The sequence below is a fragment of the Plecotus auritus genome (genome assembly GCF_963455305.1).
Source record: "Plecotus auritus genome assembly, chromosome: 10".
Classification (NCBI taxonomy): Eukaryota; Metazoa; Chordata; class Mammalia; order Chiroptera; family Vespertilionidae; genus Plecotus; species Plecotus auritus.
The window spans coordinates 4,986,989-5,003,693 of record NC_137785.1 but is presented as its reverse complement, the minus strand read 5'-3'; the positions used below and the strand labels follow the sequence as shown (position 1 = coordinate 5,003,693).

The following is a 16,705-nucleotide window of genomic DNA, read 5'->3' as shown; positions in this document are numbered from 1 at the left end:
ATGACCTCCACCCTCACGGCCCTGCTCTGCCTCGGTGAGATGGGAGGGGGGAGGGGAGCGCTGGTCTGTCAGGAGGACCCCAGGACTCAGGAGGCTCATGGGGAGGAGGGAGCTGCTCAGGGTTCAGGGCAAACCTCTCACAGGGACTCTCTTCCAGGGCTGAGTGTGGGCCTCAGGACCCCAGTGCAGGCAGGTGAGTCTGTCCCCAGGTGTCCCAGGTCCCACTCCTCCCTGGGGACAAGGGCCACTCTATAAGAAGCTGGAGAAAAACACCACTTCTGGGCTGACAGATGGGAGATGTCTGGGAGGGACGTGGGGATGAGAGCTGGGAACTGGGGGTGGGAATATCTTGTGATCCTGATACAGGTTTCCTTCCAGGTCCCCTCCCCAAACCCACCCTCTGGGCTGAGCCAGGTTCTGTGATCCCCTGGGGGAGCCCTGTGACCATCTGGTGTCAGGGGACCCTGGAGGCCCAGGAGTACCTTCTGCATAAAGAGGGAATCTCAGAGCCCTGGGACAGACAGAAGCCACTGGAGCCTGGGAACAAGGCCAAGTTCTCCATCACACACATGACACAGGACTACGCAGGGAGATATCGCTGTTACTATCTCAGCCCTGATGACTGGTCAGAGCTCAGTGACCCCCTGGAGCTGGTGATGACCACGGGTGAGAGGACACTCAGGGGTCCCAGCCTCAGGCTCTGCCCTCAGGAAGGGGGTCTGTTCTCAGGGTGTCTCCCTCTCAGGACATGAGGGAGGTGTGAGCCCCATTTTACACGCTGCCTCCTCCTCTCCTAGGATTCTACAGCAAACCCAGCCTCTCAGCCCTGCCCAGCCCTGTTGTGACCTCAGGAGAGAACGTGACCCTCAGGTGTGGCTCAGGGCAGGGATTTGACAGGTTCCTTCTGACTAAGGAAGGCGATCACGGGCTCTCTTGGACCCTGGACTCACAGCCACAGCCCAATGGGCAGTTCCAGGCCCTGTTCCCTGTGGGCCCCGTGACCCCCAGCCACAGGTGGACGTTCAGATGCTATGGCTGCTACAGGGACAGCCCCCAGGTGTGCTCACACCCCAGTGAGCCCCTGGCACTCCTGGTCTCAGGTGAGGGGCCCCTGACCCGATCTGCTGTGCTGTCAGCTCAGGGTCCCGTCCCAGAAGGATTATGGGTTGAAAGGGAGTGAGGGGCTCTAGGGATGGCCGCCCAGAGGAGATCTGCCCCTCAGAGACCCTGCTATCCTTGTTCACCTCTCCCCCTCCTCTGGGTTCGGAAGGTGCCAGGTGGCAGTGGAAGGATCTGGGAGGTCACAGGGCAGTTGCAGGAGGATCTGAGTGAGGTGGGGACTCCAGGGTCATCCCTAGCTTCTCACCTGTTGTGGCCTTCTTCCCAGGACCCCTGGGACCCCAGCCCCCACCCACAGGGCCCATGTCCACAGCTGATGGGCCACAGGGTCCCCTTTGCTCAGAGGAGACAGACCACCCCAGGGTGATTCTGAATCTCTCAGAGGATCTAATGGTTCCCCCCCTCCATCCCCCAGACACCTAAGGACAGGCTTGTGTCCCAGGGGGGCTGGGAGTCAGGCAGAGATGCTGGGAAATTCCAGGCTCCTAGGCTCTGAGGCTGGCAGGTGACAGGTGGGGTGGCCGGGCAGAGGGAGACGTGGGGGCCAGCTTGGGGTGGAGGAGCTGGGCACAAGTGGGGAGAAGGCAGTCCCACCCCTCACCCCAATTTCTGATCCCCAGAAGGTTCTGAGGATCAACTCTTCCCAGCCACGGAGTCAGGCCCCCGGGGGGGTAAGTGAGGGTCTCTGTGGGGAGGTGGTGGGGGCCTCCATGGGGGACAGGGGCTCACACTTGCAGGGGTTCAGGCACCTCTGAATTTGCTGACTTGGGCCTGCCCTCCCCCTGTCTGAGCCTCAGTGTCTCCAGGTGTAAAAGGAGAGAATCCTTGTCCAGAGCTTAGATTTCCTGTCGGTTCTGGCCCTGACCTCCTGGGAGAGGGCCTCACAGGAAGCCCCAGGACGTGATGTTATGGGGCCTGTCCCCTCTGTCTCAGGGACGGTGACACTGTACAGGGAGGGACAGGCAGGACAAGGGTCCAGGCCCCCAGTCCTCCCCCTCAGCTCAGGCTCAGCTCAGAGGAGGGAACAGGGTGGATCAGCCCTGGTTCAGCTCCGGCTCTGCTGCTGCTGCTGTGGGGCTGGGCGGTCCCTTCCCTCCTCGGAGTGTGGGGTTCCTGTCTGCTCATCCCTGGTCCCATCCTGCTCACAGGCTGCTGGGAGATGAGGTGACATAAGGGCCTCACAGAGCTCAGGAAGGCAGAGCCCCCAGCCCAGCCCGACCTTCCCAAGGGGGCATCAGGGCCTGCAGGGTGGAGATGGACCCGGGAGAGACTCAGAGTCCACCCCTCCTGTCCCTGCTGTGCTGGGGGCGGGTGATGAGGAAGGACCCTCAGCTCCAGATGAGAAGTGGACAGGCCCTGCAGAGGAGGAGCCCAGAGCACGAAGCTGGTGTCCCCCTGGGGGGCAGCGTAAGGACAGTACAGGGAACCCACAGTCCTGGGTTCCAGTCCCAGCCCTGCCCCGTCCAGGCTGGATGGCCTGGGGCACGTGGTTAACCTCTCTGAGCCTCAGTGAAGTGGGTGTTGGGGTCAGCAATCCCTGATGCATGACTGCTATGAGGTGAGAGGAGATGAGTGACAGACCCCAGCATGTGCCTCACACACAGCACGTGCTCATTCAATGGCATCACTGGCTCATTCATGATGTCACTCATGTCCAAGGTCCCAAATGGTACATGATCATCCTGATCGGGGTCTTGGTGGCCCTTGTCCTGCTGCTCTCCCTTCTTCTCTTCCTCCTCCTCCGACACCGACGTCAGAGCAAAGGCAGGACATCAGGTGAGTAGGGAACGGGGTGACCTGGGTCACAGGAGGGAGGGGTGCTCAGAGCACCTGTCACAGGAAACCAAATGGATGGAGAAGGTCAGCTGGGAAAAGGATTTCTCCAGAAGCTCAAATCAGGAAATGTAGAGAGAAAACACTCAATGTCAGCACAGGTGTATGTATCTAAGGTAATCTTTCATTATTGTCAATGCCATGAAATAGGAAACTTACACACAAGGGTATGTTAAGGTTTCCTCGTTTTTGGTGGAATCACAGGGGGAGGGGTTCTAACCTCCCAGGGCTGACACTGTCCCTCTTGACCAGCCCAGAGAGGGGCTCATGTCCAACCTCCTGCAGGGACCACACACCCTGAGGGCAAGGACAGAGGCCTGCAGATCAGGTAATTCCTGCCCCAAAGACCCAAGAACTCTACCACCCATGGCCCAGCTCTGCCCCTAACTCTCCTGTGTCCTCCCCCAGCTCCAGCCCAGCGGTGGACGCCCATGAAGAGCACCTCTGTGAGAGGAAGAGACAGCTGCCCCGGGGGAGGTGGCGCAGGGATTTCAGGAAGCGATGGGGAGGGTTAGGCTGGGAGGCTGGTGGTCAGGGGTGAGAAGGACTGAGATGTACACTGTGTGACCTGGCTCTGCACCTCACCCTGGGTTAGCAGCCCGACGGGGAGCAGGTAGGGTCTGCAGCCCTGAGTTCTCAGGGACCTGCCAGGAGACACCCCCCTGTTCTGCCCCAGCAGATGCTTCTGTGAAGGACCCGCAGCCTGGGGAGAGCGTGGAGCTGGACCCTCCGGTGAGACCCCTGCTCCTGTCCAGGCCACAAAGGACCTTCTGTTGCCCAGTTTAATCCAATGGACCCTTCCCTGTCCCACCTCACCTGCTTCTCAGCAGCGTCCACACTGACCTCCCCTCTGGGCCCCCAGGTCGTCCTGCTGTGACTCACTCCTCCTGGTTTACCTGTGACCTCATGGCCCCTCCTACGTGGCCCCCTTTGCTGGCCCCTCGCCCTCTGCCTGACTTTGTGCAGCCCCAGGTCTCAGGTGGAGGCAGAAATAAGTGACTCACCCACAGGTCCCCAGGACCCCTTCATTCATTCACCCAGCAGATGTGATGGGCTCACTGTTTACCGGCTCCATTTAGGGGCCACGGTGCAGCCCTGAGCCACAATGTCTCCACACGCCTCGAGCTCACCTGTGGGCGAGGGAGACAATATGCAAACAAGCAGACAGTGTCCCAGAGAGCAAAGTGCTGTGAAGGAACATAAAGCAAGAGGAGGGGATAGCGGGCATGGTGGGGGACAGGGAAAGAGCGGGCGCAAAGGTCCTGAGGCAGGGCCTGCTTCTTCAGGAGGAGGGGCCATGAGGCTGGAACCCAGTGAGCAAGAGAGAGCGCGTTAGGATGAGAGTCAGAACCACAGAAGCATCCAGAGGCCCCAGGTCTTAGGAAGGCCCTGCAGGTTCCATCAGGAGAGGGACCTCGTCTATTTAAAGTGTAAACCATCTCTCTGGCAACATAAGGATGATTGACAGGAGGATTTCTACTGTGGAATCAAGGAGACGATGTTCTGTTTCACTGTCTCCAGCAGAACAGGCAGGATGAAGGCCCCCAGGGAGTGACGTACGCCCAGGTGAACCGCTCAAGACCAAGACCTGGGCCGGGAATGGCCACCTCTCCTTCCTCCCCTTCGGGGGGGTTGCTGGACCAGAAGGGGAGACAAGCAGAAGAGGACACTCAGGTGGGCCCCATCCTCCCCATGCCCCTAGGATCCCCCCAACCCCAACTATTTTTCATCCCTCTCTTTCTTTCCCCCTGCTCCAGGCTGCTGCATCTGACACCCCCCTGCATACAACCTACGCCCTGCTGACCCGCTCGGCCCTCAGATAGAGGATAATACCTTCTTCCTCCCATTAGAGGGGCCCCAGATGAGTCCAGTGTGTACACTGCTCTGCCCATCCACTAGCCCAGACCCCACAGTGCAGGGACAGGGCCTGCTGGGACCCCCAAGGGCACTGCAGTGGCCCCCATGGACACTCAGTTAGTGCCCCGGCCAGTCTGGAGATTCGACGTGGACCCCCAGCCGCTTCTGGGACCCCCTGGGAGTCATCTGATTCTGCAATCACAAATAACTAGTATCCTTAAATTATGGAATCAAAGCAACAGACTTCTCAATAACCAATGTGTGAACTGGTTATTGACAGGAAGTGAGCGAATGCTTTCAATTAATGATCATGGAAATATTATGCTTCAAGCCTAGGAAATAAAAAATAATAAGAGGCATGAGTGAATATATTAGAAAAGAAAAGCCTAAAGGGTCGAGACCTAATTTATTACATCAAGGATTTAGAAAACGAATAGCAAATTATTCTAAATGAAGGTAGAATGAGGGATGTGATAATGAGTAGCTACTAGTGAGGACAGACAAAAATAGAGAAAAAGCAGCAAAGTCAAAAAATTTCATTCTTGAAAACCATAATTACACTGATAAATCTTAGCCACAGTAGACAAGGAAAAAGTAGACACAGATCCTATAGACTTTAATTCCCATGATGAGGACAGCATCATGGATCCTACTGTTTAAACAGACACCACAACATGATAATCGATTTGATGCCAGGCCCTGCCCAGGTAGCTCAGTTGGTTAGAGCATCACCCCAATACACCAAGCCTGCAGGTTCGATCTCTGGTCAGGGTACATACAAGAATCAGCCAATGAATGCATAAATAAGTGAAACAACAAATCGATGTTTCTCTCTCTCTCTCTCTCTCTCTCTCTCTCTCTCTCTCTCTCTCTCTCTCTCTCCCTTCCTCTCTCTCTCTAATGAAGACAATAAAATTTGATGCCAACGTATTAGCTACTGGTGTGACTCAGTGGTTGAGCATGGACCTACGAACCAGGAGGTCATGGTTCGATTCCCAGTCAGGGCCCGTGCCTGGGTTGTGGGCTCTATCGCCAGTTTGGAGTGTGCAGGAGGCAACCGATCATAGATTCTCTCTCATCATTGATGTTTCTATCTCTCTCTCCCTCTCCCTTCCTCTCTGAAATCAATAAAAAATAAGCCTAACCAATGGACACAGACAACAGGGGAGTGAGGACATGAGTGGGGGAGGCTGGAGGGCAATGGGGGGATAAGGACACATATCTAACACCTTAATCAATAAAGAAATTAAAAAATATATTTTTTTTAAAAATGGACATGTTCAAATGTACAGTTTACTAAGTAGACATCAGAGTTAGTAGGAAGTCTGTGTCACCTTGTGTATACCGTAAGTACACGTAATAAACATTGCCCTGCACCTGAGCACTGTGGGATATGAAAAAAGTAAAAATGATAGAAACAAGGAGTAGAGCGGTCGGGGGAGGGAGAGAGACATGGGGAGAGATTGGTTAAAAGGTACAACCTTCCAGTTACAAGATTGGCCAATCCCGGGCCTCTCATGCATAGCATGGTGATTATAGCCGAGGCCCTGGTTTATCTGATTCGTGCGTGATGCTAAGAGAGAGAGACGGCAACTCAGGGTCAGGAGAGAGCTGTTAGCTAAGGCCAGGGTGGTCCTCCTCCTGCAATATCCTATATAATAAGGAGCTAATATGCTAATTAGACCAGATGGCGGAACGACCTTTCAGGACGACCTTCTGGAATGACCTTCCAGAACAACCAGTGGGCATGAGGCGGGGCCGCGGGCAGCCGGGGCTGCGAAGGCCTACCATTGCATAAATTTTGTGCATCGAGCCTCTGGTATAAATATATCAGTTCAGGAGGCTTCATGGGTGGTTTCTTCAAAAACGCTTATGCACTTACACACACACACACACACACACACACACACACACACACACACACACACATGCAGGCACATGTGCCCCCGCGCACACACTTCCCAAGAGCAAAAAACCACACCTGGAGGTTGAAGAATCTCTCCCCCAAAACCTGTTCATGGAGACCCAGCCTGACCTGGTGGGTTTAAGGAGGGAGACACGACTTCTCACTCAGGGATTTGCCCCTGCTGACACGTTCACTTCTGTCGGCGCAGGACACAATGTTCACTAACAGTCGGCTCCATAGAGGTATTCCTCCACTGTCTTCTGGTATCGGTTTTTCCTGTGAGGAAGTCTGGTGCCAGGGAGCTTGTCGCTATGGCGATTTGCATTTTCTCTCTAGAAAGTAAGGTGACGACGCTTTTAGAAACCCAGGCTGGTCCTCCTTGATTTGTTCTTGAGTCTGAAATTCACATAAAATCAACCATTTTAATGTGTACAATTCGGTGTAGGATATACGTTTAAAAATGTATCTATCCTTCATTCCCCACAAAAGACCAAGATAAAGACGGCAGCTCTAGGGGATTTCATTTTTAAGCATGGACACCTTATCACTTGTTTGGTCTTTTCTCCTGTCTGTAAAATTTTCAATTATTTATCTCTTGAGCTGTTACTAGACGTCATTCTCACTTCTTTCCTTCTGACATCAGGGATATGACATTAGCCCTCCTCACTGTAGTCCTCAAGTACCTTACATCCCCACTTCAGGTCTCTCTAAGCTGCCTTCTGGGAATTTCCTCAGTATTATATACTCCACTTTCATGATTGTCTCTTCAGCTGTGTCTCTTCCCCGAGGGGTTGAATTGTTTGAATGTGCTCATTCTACTGGATTTTTCATCTCTCAAAGTTCTAACTCATTAGGTTCTTCTACAACAGAATCCATATTCTTCTTGTGTCAACAATTGAATCCGCCTTTTATGTTCCAGAGATTGAAGCATGATTAATCTCACATTACTCTCATATTTCCCTACTGACTCTACTCTATTGCATATCACAGTTCCCATCATCAGTAGAGTGCTGTCCATAGCACTGTTTGTCATTATCAGGATGACTCTACTGTGCATTCTTTTTTTTTTAAAAAAATTTCTTTATTGATTAAGGTGTTACATATGTGTCCTTATTCCCCCATTTCCCCTTCCTATCGCCACCCCCACTCATGCCCTCACCCCCCTGTTGTCTGTGTCCATTGCTTAGGTTTATATGCATGCATGCAAGTCCTTTGGTTGATCTCTCCCCCTTACCTCCACCCTCCCCTACCTTCCCTCTGAGGTTTGATGGTCTGATTGATGTTTCCCTGTCTCTGGATCTGTTTTTTGTTCATCAGTTTATGTTGTTCATTATATTTCACAAATGAGTGAGATCATGTGATATTTATCCTTCTCTGACTGGCTTATTTCACTTAGACTCGCCCCTCACACACCTGATCTTCCACAGGTTGCTCATGGGGCTGTCCTGGGAGTCAGGCTGACGAGGCAGGGACTGTGGCAGCTGCCCCTGCCCCATGGCAACCACTCTCTCAGACTCAGCATCTGCTCGGGGTTCTGCCCCTCAGGGCCGGCCCAATGGGAGTCTCACGTGCACACACGGGACAGACACCCGTGGCTGACAATGCAGGACTTGGGCTGTTTCAGGCCACACAGGGGAGGTTTCTCACTGCGGACGATGGGCTCGGTCCAGTCCCTGAACACAAACATGGGGCAGGGGACCACGGCTTCCAACCTTCACCTGGCCCCTGACCCCTCCCTTCCTGTGAGGACCTGGAGTCCCTCTCTGTGTCCACACAGGGGAGGTGCTCACTGCTGACCATGGGCTCAATGCAGTGGGCAGAGATGTCCCAATTCATGTACAGAAACACGGGAAGGGTGACCAGAGCTTCTGACCTTCACCTGGAACCTGACCTCTCCCTTCCTGTGAGGACCTGGCATCCCTCTCTGTGTCCACACAGATGGGAATCTCCGCTCTGTGATGACCTGCTGATGGCTTCAGACACTGGTGACCACTCAGCTTTTGTTGCCAATCTTCCCTGTAGTTTCCTCTCCTTTTGGGCAACTTTCATTTCCCTTTTTCTGCATTTGTCTGTTTCTAAAATTATAGAACTACTAGTGGCTTAATGCACAAAATTCATGAATGGGGGAGGGGGGTGTCCCTCAGCCGGGCCTGCACCGTCTTGCAATCCGGGACCGCTGGCTCCTAACTGCTCACCTGCCTGCCTGCCTGATCACCCCTAACCACTCTGTCTGCAGGCTTGATCACCCCTAACTGCCTGCCCCTGCTGGACTGATTGCCCCCAACTGCCCCCCCTGTCGGCCTGATTGCCCCCAACTGCCCCTCCACCGGCCTGCTTGCCCTCAAGTGCTCCTGCTGCCAGCCTGATCACCCCCAACTGCCCTCCCCTGCCAGCCTGATTGCCCCTAATCACCTCTGCCTTGGCCCCGCCACCATGGCTTTGTCTGGAAGGACGTCTGGAAGGTCTCTGGAAGGTCTCCTGGTCTAATTAGCATATTACTCTTTTATTAGTATAGATTGTGAGAAGCTTTATTTGGTCTTCAGAGCAGACAAGGGCTCGAGTGGGTGCAACAATCGTGCACTTGACTGTGGACACCTTGATCCCCTCATCGCCCACCCACTCAGGTCTCCATCTGGTCTGAAGTGGATGTCTCCCTCCCATGAGCCCAGCCTCACTGACCCACAACCACTCTGAGGATCCAAAAGGGGAAACTGAGGCTTAGAGACAGGCCATCACCACTCAAGGTTACACAGGCATTGGGTGATGGGCATTTAAATAAAAGTTAGTTCTAAGTCAAAATCAGCACTCTAACCCAAATCAATGTCCCCTAAAGCTTGGAGGAAGGACCACAGAATGAGGAAGAGACTGTAACCCAGAAACAGGGGGCCCTGAGGAGGCAGGAATGACTCACAGGCTTGTTGCCAGGAAGGTGGGGTGCATGCTGTCACTAAAAAAAATAAAAAAATAAAAATAGAAAAGTTCAAGAGGGCGGTTATGGTAGAAAGAAAGTCACACCCTAGACCTGTTTCCTTCCCTTATTTCCCTGCATTTCCCTCTGTGCTCACTGTCACAGAGACAGCGCCCTGAGCTGCACAGGGAGAGGGTGAGCGTGTCCCTGCTGATCTGAGCTCTGCAGGCCACAGGGACCCACATCTTCCTGAAGCGACTCCAGGGCCCGGGTGGCACTGTCCCTGGTGAGGACCCCAGGGAGGTGCTGATGGACGGGCTGAGGAGGAAGGAGACCCTGTGGGGGAGGCTCTGATGCCCTGGGTCACCTCACCTGGAAGGGGCGTCTCAGGAGGCTCCGGGTCTATTTCCTGCTTCACCATGAAATGAGAGCCAGGCTGCTAGAGAGAGGCTGTGCCCTCGCCTGTGGGCTGCTGACGTGACAACCAGGAGAGAGGACGGGCCAGCCTCCCTGTGCCCACACCCTCTCTGTCTGTCCAGAGGGCATCATCGTCTCCATCTGCACACCCCTCACCAGAGCGAGGAGACACCATGATCACCACCCTCTTGGCTGTGCTCTGCCTCGGTGAGATTTAGGTGGGGAGGGGAGCCCTGTTCTGTCAGGACCCCAGGACTCGGGGGGCTCATGAGGAGGAGGGTGCTGCTCAGGGTTCAGGGCAAATCTCTCACAGGGACTCTCTTCCAGGACTGAGTGTGGGCCTCAGGACCCCGGTGCAGGCAGGTGAGTCTGTCCTCAGGTGTCCCAGGTCCCACTCCTCACTGGGGACAAGGGGCCACCCCATGAGCAGCTGGGGATGGAGGAGAATAGTTCTGGCATGACAGATGGGGGGCATCTGGGATTGAAAGCTGGGGACTGAGGGTGAGACTGTCTTGTGACCATGATACTGGCTTCCTTCCAGGGACTCTCCCCAAGCCCACTGTCTGGGGTGAGCCAGGCCCTGTGATCCCCTGGGGGAGCCTTGTGATCATCTGGTGTCAGGGGACCCCAGGGGCTGAGGAGTACCGTCTCGATAAAGAGGGAAGCACAGCACCATGGAAAAGACAGAAGCCACAGGAGCCCGGGGACAAGGCCAAGTTCTCCATCAGGCACATGACAGAGCGTGATGCAGGGAGATATCAATGTTACTATCACAGCCCTGATGGCTGGTCAGAGCGCAGTGACCCCCTGGAGCTGGTGATGACCAAAGGTGAGAGGACACTCAGAGGTCCCAGCCTTAGGCCCTGCCCTCAGGATGAGGGTCTGCTTTCAGAGTGTCTCCCTCTCACAGCCCAGCCCTGGGGGACATGAGGGAGGAGTGAGCCCATTTAACACGCTGCCTCATCCTCCCCTAGGATCCTACAGCGGACCCAGCCTCTCAGCCCTGCCCAGCCCTGTCGTGACATCAGGAGCGAACGTGACCCTCCAGTGTGGCTCATGGCAGGGATTTGACACGTTCATTCTGACTAAGGAAGGAGATCACAGGCTCTCCTGGACCCGGGACTCACAGACCCAGCCCAGTGGGCAGTTCCAGGCCCTGTTCCCTGTGGGCCCCGTCACTCCCATTCACAGGTGGACGTTCAGATGCTTTGGCTGCTACAGGAACAGGTCTCAGGTGTGGTCACACCCCAGTGACCCCCTGGAGCTCCTGGTGTCAGGTGAGTCCCATTTTAGTCCCATCCTTGGATTGAGGCATCAGCAACATTATTGGGATCTTTGTTGTGAGGGGAGCCCCATGTGAGGGGGTAGGGGTGAGGGGAGCATAGGGGGCTCCTGGGCTAGGGACATAGAGAGAGACAGTGAGACGAGGGGGCCGGGCCAGGAGAAGGAGTTTATGGGAGGAGCAACCCCTGTATATCATGTCTGGTATCCCCAGGTGAGTCTGCGAAGCCCTCCCTCCTGAGCCAGCAGGGCCCCATCGTGGCCTCTGGACAGAACCTGACCCTCCAGTGTCGCTCTGATGTCGGCTATGACAGATTCGCTCTGCACAAGGAGGGGGGACAGGACCTCCCCCAGAGCCTTGTCCTGCAGCCCCAGGCTGGGCTCTCTCTGGCCCACTTCCCCCTGGGCACTGTGAGCAGCTCCCACAGGGGCCGGTACAGATGCTACGGTGGATACAACCTCTCCTCTGAGTGGTCAGCCCCCAGCGACCCCCCTGGACATCCTGGTGGCAGGTGAGGAGCCAGTGGGTTCAGTCAGGGACCCAGACTCTGCACAGGCCCTGCTGGGGGTCTCAGATGATGAGGCCAGAATGAAAGTGCAGGCCCCAGGGCGGGAGAGAGGCAGTGAGAGGCAAGTGTTGTGAGGGAAGAGGGGGAGACTCAGAGAAACAGACACAGACAGAGAGGAGGGTCCTCAGAGAGAGGCCTGGTGACTCTTTGGTTGGAACAAGGTGGGCAGACAGCCCTCACCCTCCCTTCCTTTCTCTAGGATGGCTGCCTGACAAACCCTCCCTCTCAGTGGTGGTGCGTTCAGGAGCCAGGGTGGCCTCAGGAGTGAATGTGACCCTGCTGTGTCAGTCACAGAGCCCGAGGGACACTTTCCTTCTGTCCAAGGAAGGGGCAGCCGATCCCCCATCTCATCTGAGATCACAGCACCGAGCTCAGCAGTTCCAAGCAGAGTTCTCCATGAGTCCTGTGACCTCAGCCCAGGGGGGCACCTACAGGTGCTACAGCTCATTCATCTCCTCCCCCTTCCTGCTGTCACACCCCAGTGAGCCCCTGGAGCTCCTGGTCTCAGGTGAGGGGCCCCTGACCCGGTCTGCTGAGCTGTCAGCTCAGGGTTTTGATCCCAGAACAATTCTGCATTGCAAGGGGAGTGAGGGGCTCTAAGGATGGCCACCCAGAGATCTTCCTGTTAGAGGCTCCCCTCCCCCTGCTCAGCCCTCCCCCTCACCAGGGTCCAGAAGGTGCCTGTTGGGCAGTGGGAGCGTGTAAGGGGCCACAGGGCAGATGCAGGAGGATCTGAGTAAGGTGGGGACTCCAGGGTTGGCCCCAGACTCTCACATCTTGTGTCCTCCTTCCCAGAACCATCTGGGACCCCAGACCACCCTCACAGGGCCCATGTCCACAGCTGATGAACCACAGGGTCTCCTTTGCTCAGAGGCACTGACAAACCCAAGGCGGTTCTGAGTCCATCACAGGATCTAATGCCCCCTGAGTAGTAAGAGAGGCTTGAGTACCATGGGCCTGGGAGCGTGAGAGAGATTCTAGGGGGAGCCTCATGCTCCAGGGGCTCTGAGCATTCACGTCCACCCAACCCCCATGGAGTTTGGCCTAAGACTGGGAAGGGAGGCAGGTGACAGGTGGGGTGGTCATGGCAGAGGGAGACATTGGGGTCCAGGCTGGGGGAGGAGGAGGCAGGCTGCCTGCCATGACCTGCAGGGACGCTTTCATTCCTGACTTCCTGGGGCACCTGACACCTGGCTTGTCCCAGACCTGCTCCTGGCGCAGCCTCTCTGGGCCTGTCCTGCTGCTCCCAGTCACTGTAGGGACTGAAAAGCTGAGGGAGTCGGGGGGCAGGTACACTGAGTACCCACCAGACCTGGAGCTCAGCTCAGCAAGAGGAGCCACAATGTTATGGAGACAACAAAGATTTGGAAACACCCACTTAGCATCTCAGCTCCTCCTGGTTCCACCCAGAATCTGTGGGGTTTTCACTAAAAGCCAGCAGCCCTGCATCGTTCGCCTGGCGCCCGGTCCCTAAGCAGGGTGGAGAGTGTGTGGAGTGGGAGATGGAGAGTGGGCAGCCTTTGGTGCCCAGGCCTGGCTTGTCCCACAGGGACGATGGCTGGGCTGATGGGGGAGGAGAGGCTGGAAGAGGTGGAGAGAGGACGGGGGACACTCTCTCAGCTGCTCATTTCCAGAGCCCCTTGGACGGAAGCCCTCACCACACGGGGGGCGGGGGGGGGGGGGCTGAGCCTTCTCAGAGCAGGACAGGTGGCTGCTCTGGCCAAGGTGGGGACTGCTGTGGGGGACATTGCCATCCCCCCTGGACACCCTGCTGCAGTGAGAAGTGTCCCCACCTGTGGGCACCACTCTGCAAGGCCCTGTGCTCACCTGGAGGCCTCCAGGCCCTCAGTGCTCACCTGAGACTCGTTGGGACCATGGAGGCCTCATGAGGAACTAGGGCAGGGGTGGGCAAACTTTTTGACTCGAGGGCCACAATGGGTTCTTAAACTGGACCGGAGGGCCGGAACAAAAGCATGGATGGAGTGTTTGTGTGAACTAATATAAATTCAAAGTAAAGGAGCGGAGGGGAGAGCAAGAGAACTGGATAGAACAGCCGGATCCGGCCCGTGGGCCGTAGTTTGCCCAAGGCTGAACTAGGGACTTCCTGCCCAGACTCTGTGCATTCATGGCTGCTCTCTGCATTTTAAGTCTTTATTGTTGAGAGTATTACAGATGCCCCCCCCCCTTTTTCCCCTCTATAACCCTCCTCCAGCTGGTTCCCTCCCTGCCCTTCCCAGGCCCTCACCACACTATTCTGTGTCCATGGGTATGCATGTATGCATACAAGTTCTTTGGTTAATCTCTCCCCACCCTCTCCTCTTTACCTCTGAGATTCCGCAGTCTGTTCCGTGTTCCCATGCCTCTGGTTCTATGTTATCCATCATTTTATTTTGTTCATTAGATTCCACATATTATTGAGATCGGTGATATTTGTCATTCTTGACTGGCTTATTTTGCTTAGCATAATGATTTCTGGCATGTTTTTCACAAACTCTCTATTATTGCTTTTGTTCTGAGCACTTTTGAGCAATAGTTACTTATGTATTTAAATTTTACTTACTGACATTTAGGAATTAAAAGAGATAATTCAACGCAAATTACCAAAGATGCTTCAATGGTGTTGTGTTTTGTTTTTTACTTCAGAACCAATTTTTTTTCCAGTTTTATTCATAAAATTATCCCCACACAATGCTGAAGAATTGCTCAAGTTCTACATAAAGGCATTCCTGTATATCTGAGATCAACCCATGATCCTTGGTCCTCAGCTGTTTCATAAATATAAGCTCTTATACCCAGATGAGGTAGCTTCCATGGCTCAGAATCCCACAATGAGCAGAGACATTGAAATAACACATTGTTTTCTGCCATGAGCGAGCATATTTCTCTCCAATCTGTAATTATCAAGGCAAAACCAAACTGTGTTTCAAAATGAGTCAGAAGCAAAGTCTAAACTCAAAAGGCCTAGGGAGAAGGAAAGAATCCAGGAACGCAGCCAGGACCCTTCTCCAGCAGAGAAAGGGTTCGTGGAGGGACTGGTAGCAGTTAGGTCATGAGAAAGGGCAGAGTGATGGGGACGCTGGGCTTGAGAGGCATCAACTCCCCACACTGACACCATCAGCCCATCACAGAACAACTCAGACCTCAAGAGTGGTGAGTAGGAGGCACTCTCAGTTATGGGCTCAGCACAGAAGGTCATGTCCTGTCAAGGGGAGGTGGGTGCCCTGGGTGGACAACCAGGGTCTTGGGTGACTTTGTCCTGCCCTGACCTCTGTGACCTGTTTTCCCACAATTCCCAGCCTCCCAGTCCCAAGACTACACCGTGGAGAACTCCATCCGGTTGGGCGTGGCTGGATTGGTCCTGGTGGCGCTTGGGGTGCTGCTCTATGAGGCTTGAAACAACCACAGAAGGACCCAGGATGCAGCCATAACATGAATGCAGAGGGAACAATGCACCGTTCAGAGAGGGGGCGCATTGGGAGTGAATCTCATGTGCCCAGAAGGTTCTGGAAGATAACGTGGGACATATGCTGAGGGACCTGTCTGTGGCTCCTTGCAGATGGAGGAGTCATCGCTCATGTGCAGGGACAAGGTCTGGACCTTCTGCCCTTGAACTGGGCCCATTTCCCTCCCGACCACTATGAGTCCTGTGACTGGTTCTGACTCTCCCCATTTTGGTGAAATTAGCATTTATCCCATGTGGTAGGTACAGGTCTACACTTCCCTACACTTCCATGGAATATGTTTTCCTTTATTTCTATTTACACGGACCTTCATGTCTGTATGGAGTCCCCATCTCCTGAGTCCAGAGCATGCTGTCTATTGTCATCAATCTACAAGGTGCACAATCCATCCTGCAAGAGATGAACCCACAGGAGGTCCTAACGCCCTCTCTGGACTCCACCTTCACCTCACCTGCCCTCCGAGGCCACCTGTGTGCTTTCTGCAGAAACCTCACCCCTTGGGATGGAGACTGGTTGTTTGAAGTTGTTGCCTGGTCTGCGCTGCCTCTGAAACCCCCCATTGTCCAAAACACAGTGAAACACATTGACCATGTGTTACAGACGTGCTTCCTTGAAACCTATGTCCTGTTATTCACCGATGGCACCTCAATAAATTTAAATTAAAAAAAACTTCTGATTCCTGGCATTTGACAATTTCTCTGGTATATATGCTTCCTTCATGGCCATGTCAAGTTCCCATGTTGTTATTATAGAGGGACCCGCCCAGAATGGGTCTGCCTCAGGCTGTCCTGTAGTTTGTGGGTTCTTTAAAATTGTTAAAAAATATATATTTCTACTGATTTGAGAGAGGAAAGAGAGGGAGAGATGGAAACATCAATGATGAGAGAGAATCATTAATCTCTTGCCTCATGCAAGCCCCACACTGGGAATCCAGCCTGCAACAAGGGCAGGTGTCGTGATGGGGAATTAAACTGTGACCTCCTGGTTCTTATGTCGATGCTCCACCATGAGCCACACCAGCTGTCAGTGTGTGAGATTTTGACTTCATGTAGGAAAGCCTTCACAACAGAGTCCAGGTGACGCTGAGAGCACGTTTATTACAGCTGGGGACAGTGAAACACAGGAAGGGCTCCGGGTAGAAGAAGCCACAGGAGAGAGCTTGGGCTGGGCTTTGGTTCTGTGGGAAGGTTATAGGAAGGAAGTGAGCCAAGGCAGGGACAGCTGCACTGTGAGCCTCACACTCAGCCCTGGACAGATGCCCATGCCGGACTCGCCTGGATCAGTGAATCTGTTTCTCACACGCACAGGGTGTGTGGCTCAGTGCTGACCATGGGCTGGGTCAATGGGTGGAGAC

General features: G+C 54.4%; 1 pseudogene across 1 annotated transcript in view; it reads left to right on the top strand.

The window, feature by feature from the left end:
• LOC308235308 (paired immunoglobulin-like receptor B) overlaps positions 1-16,705 on the top strand; it is a 31,145-nt pseudogene continuing 14,440 nt past the window's right edge. The window contains exons 1-6 of the transcript in view: positions 1-34; positions 158-193; positions 379-666; positions 798-1,100; positions 11,536-11,833; positions 12,090-12,429. The product of the transcript in view is annotated as a paired immunoglobulin-like receptor B (transcript). The remainder of the gene's footprint in view (positions 35-157; positions 194-378; positions 667-797; positions 1,101-11,535; positions 11,834-12,089; positions 12,430-16,705) is intronic.